The sequence below is a fragment of the Erigeron canadensis genome, chromosome 1 (assembly GCF_010389155.1).
Source record: "Erigeron canadensis isolate Cc75 chromosome 1, C_canadensis_v1, whole genome shotgun sequence".
In the NCBI taxonomy this organism is placed as follows: domain Eukaryota; kingdom Viridiplantae; phylum Streptophyta; class Magnoliopsida; order Asterales; family Asteraceae; genus Erigeron; species Erigeron canadensis.
In genome coordinates, this window is record NC_057761.1 from 24,023,544 (window position 1) to 24,032,899 (window position 9,356).

A 9,356-nucleotide genomic window follows, 5' to 3' on the forward strand; every position below is an offset into this window, starting at 1 on the left:
TCTGGTCAAACTTCCAGATAACGCCAAGTGCATTCCTGTTAAATGGGTATACAAGACGAAGCTAAATGAGAAAGGAGAAGTCGACAAGTACAAGGCCCGTTTAGTTGCCTAAGGAACCTGTCAAGAACACGACATCGATTACCAAGAGATTTATGCACCAGTAGCTCGCATGGATACCATTCGGTTGATCATTGCTTTAGCTTCTCAACGTGGCTGGGATATATTTCAGATGGATGTCAAGTCGGCGTTCTTATATGGAGTTTTAGAAGAAGAAGCATTCGTACAACAGCCTCAAGGTTATGTGGTGAAAGGAAAGGAGGATTATGTCTATAAACTTCGCAAGTCTTTGTACGGACTAAAACAAGCACCCCGGGGTTGGTTTAGTCGTATAGAAAATTATTTTTTGCAGGAAGGATTCAAGAAAAGTGAGAAGGAGAACACACTTTTCATCAAGAAAGATTCAAAAGGTGGTATCTTGATTGTCAACGTGTATGTAGATGACCTAATCTACACAGGGAATTGTAAGGAGCTGTTACACTCGTTCAAGGAGTCCATGAAGCTAGAGTTCGAAATGTCTGATCTTGAAAGAATGAAGTTTTTTCTTGGAATAGAAGTTCAGCAAACAGGCCATGGCACACACATCTCACAATGTAAGTATGGTAGAGAAATTTTATGAAGATTTGAAATGAGTAATTGCAATCTTGTTATCAACCCGATTGTCCCAAGAAGCAAACTTATCACAAATGAAGGTTCCAAGGTTGATCCTACTGTTTTCAAGTGATGATATACCCCTCCGGAGCTCTATCTCCGGAGGTAAATATGCCAGGATTACGGAGCTCACCTCCGTCAGAACGAAGGTCACCTCAGGAAAACGGAGCTCACCTTCGTCAGGAACGGAGCTCATCCGTTAGAATGGAGCTCCGCCAAATATGGAGGAAATCTCTTATTTTCTTCCTCCTAAAGAAAAGGTATGTTTCCTTATCTTTTATTATTATAATATATTTATTATATGGCATGTAAATCCCATAAACATGTCTACCATATCTTGTACCCAAATAATTAGGGTATCCCCCTAAAAACCCTAAAACCCTAACTTATCCCCAAAGATAAACTATATAAAGAGGTCATCCCCTCACGAATAGGCATCACGTTCTTTCTACGAGACACTAAGCCTCATTCATGGTCGTCTTCTCAACAGAGTCGTCCATCGCCAACACAAATACACCCGATCTTGTGGCGTTAAGCTTCACAAAGCTTTACACCGATAGGGAATCGCCAACGAATCGGTCAAAACCCTCACCTTGTTTCGATCGGAGGACCGTGCGGTTCTTTGATCAAACAAATTGGCGCCATCCGTGGGACGATACTCTACACGTCCTACCTTTACCGCCGGGTTAGATCTCCAACAATTGACGCCCATAAAATCTAATGATGCCGATTAAGATAAACCCTAGTATATATGTCACCGGTGAAGCCTCGTCCAGGGCGAAATCTTGTGTAAATTATCACAGACGATTCTTTGCGACCAAACGATCAACAAGGCATGTGCTGTGATAGCTATCATGAACAAATTAACTCCCGATCTCGCGGCGTTAAGCTTCACAAAGCTTTACACCGATAGGGAATCGCCAACGAATCGGTAAACCTTGGCGACAGAAGGGTCAATAAGAACACGTCTTGTGCTAATTTTCACAGACGGAGTCTCAGCGACAAGGCGAATCTTGTGCATATGTTGGGATAGTCTTGCAAAGGGAAAAACAACCAGCTTCCGCAAATTTGAAGACGTTTTTGATCTTCGAAGGTATACTTTTATTTGTTTATTTTTAGTAGTCTAATGCGATCTTCTGCAGATAAAACCTCCCATCAGACTGGGAGGCTTGATGATATACCCCTCCGGAGCTCTATCTCCGGAGGTAAATATGCCAGGATTACGGAGCTCACCTCCGTCAGAACGGAGCTCACCTCCGTCAGAACGGAGGTCACCTCAGGAAAACGGAGCTCACCTTCGTCAGGAACGGAGCTCATCCGTCAGGAACGGAGCTCCGCCAAATATGGAGGAAATCTCTTATTTTCTTCCTCCTAAAGAAAAGGTATGTTTCCTTATCTTTTATTATTATAATATTTTTATTTTATGGCATGTAAATACCATAAACATGTCTACCATATCTTGTACCCAAATAATTAGGGTATCCCCCTAAAAACCCTAAAACCCTAACTAGATAAGTTAGTCCTATATAAAGAGGTCATCCCCCCACGAATAGGCATCAAGTTCTTTCTACGATACACTAAGCCTCATTCACCCGAACACCTAAGGTGGCCGTCTTCTCAATGGAGTCGTCTATCGCCAACACAAACATACCCGATCTTGTGGCGTTAAGCTTCACAAAGCTTTACACCGATAGGGAATCGCCAACGAATCGATCAAAACCCTCACCTTGTTTTGATCGGAGGACCGTGCGGTTCTTTGATCAAACATCAAGCAAATAGTAGGTTTAATGTATATCACCACCACACGTCCGGATATGCAATATGCTATGAATTTGATAAGCAGGTTTATCTCTAACCCAACTGATATACACTTAGCAGCTGCCAAAAGAATTCTTAGATATTTACAGGGAACACTAGATCACGGGTTGTGGTGTGCGAAAGGAGGATCAGGCAACTTGAGTATATTCACCGACAGTGATTTTGCAGGTGATGTTAATGGGGGAAAAAGCACATCAGGCTATGCTTTTCTATGGATGGTGCAGTTGTGAGTTGGCAATCAAAGAAGCAAGATGTGGTGGCTTTGTCTTCCACCGAGGCAGAATACGTAGCCGCGGAAGGTTGTGCATGTCAAGCCATTTGGATCAAAGATGTGTTGACAGCTCGATATGGGACCACAAGGTACTATGGCTATTAAGTGTGATAATACTTCTACAATTAAGCTTTCCAAGAACACTGTGTTTCATGGTCGTTGTAAGCACATTGGGGTAAGATTCCATTTCTTGAGGGATCTAGTTAAGAATCGGATCATTGAGTTGGAGCATTGTGGTACAAGCGATCAGTTGGCAAATATCTTCACAAAATCACTTGGACGAGAAGCATTTCTGAAGTTGAAGGCAAGATTGGGTGTTTGTTCAATCAAAGACAAACTTGAAGATTAATTACTTTCAAGTTTGAGGGAGGGATTGTTGGAGAATTAAAGTTTGGTCCATCTCACTGCAAGTTTAGTTGGTCACGTGCTTTGCACTTTTGTTAGTTATGTTTATTGTGAAGAGTTGACTTAGTCAGTCAAATGTGTCAGTTGTGGTTACCCCAAGTCAAATGTGTCAAATGTTCCATTTTCTTTGTTATGCTCCATGATCTTCTACATGGGCTATTTCACGTCTGTTTTTTTTGTGTATTTATATGTGGCTTTGCCAAGTAATGAAAGCAGTGAGAATTAGAGTCTAAATACTAGTGATTACTTTATCAGATTATACCGCAATCCTTTAAATCCGAAAATTTGAAGAAAAGATAAAAGAGGGTGTGTTTTGTTCTTGCTTCAGAGAAAATAGAGAAAAAGAAATACTAAAGGCGTAAACGTATAACAATACTACTTGTAATAAATAGTAAATACGCTAAGGAACACACAGACATAACCCAACATATTTTCAAAAGATCACTAGCAATTGAAATGCAATAATAGCCAAAAGTCAACGGGATTTACACTTTTTCATTATTTGTTACTACAAATATATTACTTGTGTCTCCTACTCCCTTTCTAATTTTTCCCATTAAACAACCCAACCGGTTGAAATTTTGCTAGTTAAATACTTAAGGGAAAATCACAAAACCTTTAAAACATCGTGTGTGTGATAACGTAAGGGACTGAGAATGTTAAGTGATTGTTTAGTAAGGACTGGTTTGATATGAAGTGAAGATATAAGGTTGAATGTGTGATAACTTAGGGGTTCGTTTTTTTCTTCCCAAATCAACAATAACAACAACAACAGTGCCCAATCCCTACGCGGGGTATGGGGGAGGTAAAGTGTAGCCAGTCAATACCTCTACCCAAAGGGAGAGACTGGTTCCATAAGGACCTCCGACCAACATGAAGTAAAAGTTGAAAAGTGTAAAGTGTATAGAAACCTTACCTATCGGCCGATAGTATCATAAGAGTATGTACCTGTCTACTGGATCCGGCTAGCTTGAGAGTAGTGGGGAGTAGCAAGCATGCGGTCTAACAATACCTTAGCACAAGTTCAAAAATACATATACAATAGCAACCATAATGAAAGTATTAACCAACATACGAAAGTAGGAACATCATATCCAAGACAAACATACATATAAATAGGAATTGACTAAGCCCAGTGGCTCCAAGAAAGATAATGTGCGCTACACAACCTATAAAACAAAGAATCTTAAGCCGTCAAACTAAACTAATCCTAGTCGTCTCACAAAACTCTCAAAAACACTACACTAAACCTAGATACCTAGTCCTCTAGGGAAACTCTCAATTGGTCATGTCCTCCGACACACAAAACATTTTGGAGTTAACAAACGCTAGAGTAACCTCACCCCTCGGTTTAGGCCTATCAAGACTCAAGGCCATAACATTTTGGGGTTAACAAACGCTAGAGTAACCTCCCAAATCATCGATGGAAAAAAAAAGGTTCAAAATCATCAGAGCCGAAGTTTATTTTTCGTTGTCTGAGGGATGAGATTGTGCATGTGAATCTGAGTTGTGTCTATGAATCCGAAGTCCTCTATAACTTTTTGGAAGAGATAGAGGCAAAGAGAGATAGGAACGATCCAGATACACGATTTGATACGGATGAACGAGATATAGGCTCTGTTCAGGATATCAGAAGCCCAAAGCACATCGTTTCAATGGTTGAAGAATATTGTGTTGGACGTTTCAAGATCGTCGACCAAGAAAAAGATCATCATCATCTGGCAGAAAAGTTGAGGCAATTCGATTCCGAATTTGTCCGAGATAAATCATTATCCGTTCTTATTCTTCTTTGCAGTGTACATTTTTCCCCTTCTAGTTTTCTTTTTATATATATATATATACTACTATATATCTTTATTTTTCTTATGAATATGTTGGTTGTTTAATTTGCGGGAGATTTACATATATGTCTCATTTTAAACACATAATTACATATATGTCCAAAACATGCTTTAAAAGCATTGTATTTATGCATTAAAACTTGCACTTAAGACATATATGTAATTATGTCTTTAAAATGGGACATATATGTAATATTTCCATTAATTTGCTTCACAATATATATTCTCTTCTCATGTGGGGCCGCTTTCCAATTGAAGATCAAAAGCCTCATGAACGTGGGGCATAATGCTATCGCGGAGATGCATGATGGGGAGTTTGCTGTCAAGATCCCTTATCCTATTAAAAGATCTAGACTCTTATGCTATGATAAGTCATAATTGGATATGTATTAAATGGTCTAAAATGATTATATAGATTAATTTTCTATTAGAATAGACTTACATTTATATATGTTATGTGTATTTCAGGTTTGAACTAAAATGATGAAATATGGCTTAAAATGGTGATAAGTGGATCAAAAGTCGATAGATGACGTACAAGTCTTTGAAGTATAAACCATGTACAATCATAGTGAAAAACTAATTCCATGGTTCCTGGTGGTTTACGAGAATTCAAGACAACAAAATACCAAAGATATAATTAATCATTCACTATTTGGGATCATATTTCTTAATGGGCTACATCACATGAAAGACTAAAGCTTAAGCCCACTTCAAAGTTTGTTTAAGGCGACTGGACATCAACAAAGAAAGGCCCAATTCAATTTTAGTAATTCATTATGGTTGTTTTAGTTTTGTCGGTGGGACTTGGAATGTATGTAGAAAACAAGAAAGCTAGCCTATATATATATATTTTATTTTATGCACTCATGAAGGGGGTTTGACAAGTGCCAGGGCTTTTCATTAAATTCGAAGAGGGATTTTATTCGAGAGATCGCATATTAATTCGTAGCAATTAATTACGGAGGGTTTTAAAGTTCGCAGCAGCTCGTTATTGAAGGAGTTGACATATATCACATATTCTAAGTCGACACATATTTGTGAGCGAACGAAAAGAAAGAGCGGACGAACAGAAGCAACTTATTCGACATCACCATGCAACAACGAATTTCTACATCAAACCATGGTGACTTGAAGATGACTATGTCCAGCTAAGGTTTTTGCAATCTCTCCCGATGAACAATTGTTAGTTAATTTTATTTGATGAACTTTACTTTCAGTCTAGTAAACATTGTTCTTTTTAGATTATAATTCGTATGACTGATTGAGTATTTATTCACTTTTATTTTATTTGGATTTTCGTAAGACAACTTATTGCGAGTTAATGATTTGTGCCGAGTGCACCTAGTTTAGGGATTAAGACAGGTCATATAATTAACATAGGTTGTGCCCAAAACTATTCTTGTCAAGTAATAAAATTATGTCTATGTAATTTAGAATAAATACTCGGTAAAGTTTATTAAGTAAATTAACGCAACTTTTGGGATTCGGGAGGGATGCACTTTTTATTATTGTTTAGAAGTTCTCTTTTTAATTGTCTTGTTTTATTAGTTAACTTTTTATTATTGTTTAGAAGTTCTCTTTTTAATTGTCTTGTTTTATTAGTTAAGTCTAGTTAATTAATTTTATCTTTGCTTTAGTTAATTAAAATTACTTTTAGTATTGTCTTTAAAATTTACATAAATTGTTAAAACTTGCCTATAACCACAGACGCTCCTCGTGGGAACGATACCCACTTACCCTATCTAGTATAAGGTATTTAGGTTTATTTTTGATTGATACTTCGACGTCGATCAAATTTTGGGGCGCTTGTAGTTCAAGTTTTATTTTTCTTTATTAATCTTTTCTAGTTAGTTATTTTTATTTACTTTTAAAATTTGAAAAAACCAAAAAAAATTATAAAACCCAAAAATAAAAAAAGATTTTTCCTTTTTATTTTAGTTTATTTCCTGCATTTATTATTTCTTGTCCTATTTTACGCGTTTGTTTTTGTTTTTGTTGGTTTCAGTTACTTTTAGTGCATGCATACAAGAAATTCCAGTAAGATTTCACCATTGTTACACGATCCATAGATTGAGAAAACTGCTAGAGCAAACAGAAAGACGGCAAAAGCATCAAGTAGTGAAACTATTGAAAATTCACTGGATGCAAAGGAGTCACAGTTTGATTTCAAGGATTTAGAAGATTCATCATCTGACGAAGACATGGGAGATCAAGAAGCACGTGGAGTGGATTCATACTATCGGGCGGGAGTATACACGGATGCATCACCAATTGCTTATTCGGCTTCTACTGCTAACAATGCCAACCGGAGGTTTGAAGCTCGACCTCAACTGATTAGCATTTTACCTGCTTTTCGAGGGACTGCGTCGGAGGAACCATATGAGCATCTTACAGAGTTTGTGGAGATTTGTGCTACTAATCAAGTTAATGGGTTCACCGAGGATGAGGTAAGGTTACGTCTTTTTCCTTATTCACTTAAAGATAAAGCAAAAAGATGGTTTTTGTCATTAAGGGCGGGGAGCAGTAGAACTTGGGCGGAAATGAAAAAACAATTTCTTGAAGAATTTTATCCAATAAGTAAAACTTCTGATGTTCGAAACCAGATAAAATCTTTTAGACATTTGCCTAATGAACTTTTTCATGAAGTTTTTGAATGTTTTAAGGAATTGTTAAGGTCATGTCCTCATCATGAAGTGCCAATGTGGGAGCTTGTCAAAATTTTTTATGATGGTCTTGATTCAGCAAATAGACAACTCCTACTCGCTGCCAGTGGTGGCGTATTTTTAACTCGCACTAGTGAAGAGGAATGGACATTTTTTGAGAAACTAAGTAAGGGTTCCAAAACCCAAGCTTCAGTTGATCGACGATCATCTAGTACTGCTCCTGTACATGCTGTCTCTAATTCAGGAAATTTTGATAATAGTATTCTCAATGCACTTAATAAGAAACTTGATCTTGTACTCCAAAATTTCGAGAGTGGTAGTGCTAATGTTTTGCAGGTACAAGGTGTGTGTGCATCATGTGGAGATCTGGATCACTTTGCTAACTCATGTCCCATATCCATGCCACCCATTATGGAAGAGCAAGTGAATGAAGTGCAAGGTAGGAAATATGATCCATATTCCAACACTTATAATCCGGGTTGGAGGGATCATCCAAATTTCAGATGGAATGGTGATAATGCAATGAACTCTCATAATCTTAACCAAACAAATCAGCAGTTCACCCAACCACAAAGACCCTTTCAACAAAGGTCTCAACAAAAATTTCAAAATCAGGTTAACTTTCAGAGGCAACCTCAGCAATATGGTCAACAACAATACCCAAACCAAGCACATCCATATCAGAACCAAAGTCAAGGGACATTCCAAGGGAAATATCATAATCAAAATGCTAATCAATCATCTAGCATAGAATCACAAATGCAGTTGTTCATGAAAGATATCAGAAAGAAGACTGAAGTCTGGGATTCGCTAATTCACAGTAGTAAACAACAAATTGAGACAAATTCCAAATCTATTGCTGCTTTAGAAAGACAAGTAGGTCAACTTGCTGAGCAATTGGGAAGGAGAGAAGATGGGAGGCTTCCAAGCTACACAGATTTAAATCCAGCACACAAGCCTCAAGGTCAGGGACATGTAAACATGATTAGCTCACTTCGGAATGGTAAAGTGTATGACAACAAGATTTAAATCCCAGACATGCCTACAAACAGGTATGATCAAGGTAAGTTTTTTTTCTTCTAGTAATAATGATGATGATTTGGAAAATGATGACGGGTTTCCACTTGAACATGGGGAGGGTAATGAACATAATGAAACTTGTGTGAAATCTCCTATTAAGCCAAAAGTTGGGGAGGATGATGTGGATGTTAACACCACACCGTTCCCCGCAGCTTTAAAGGCACCAGTCTCCTCTCCTTATGGGAAGAAAGGACTAAAATCTGATGATATGTGAGAAATTTTCAAACAAGTTAGAATTAATCTTCCATTAATTGATGCAATTAAGCAAATTCCAGCTTATGCAAATTTTTTGAAAGACTTGTGCACCCAAAAACGGAAACTTAAGTCATCATTGCCCAAAAAGGTGAAATTAACCGAACAAGTTAGTGTTGTTATATCTGGCTCACTTCCACCTAAGTTGAAAGATCCAGGAACGCCTCTTATTTCTGTAACTGTTGATAACGTTTTTATCAAAAAGGCGTTGATGGATTTTGGTGCAAGCATCAATATACTTCCATCTAGTCTAGTTGATCGGTATGAGTTAGGTACTTTAAAACAAACTGATATTATTATTCAACTTGCCGATCG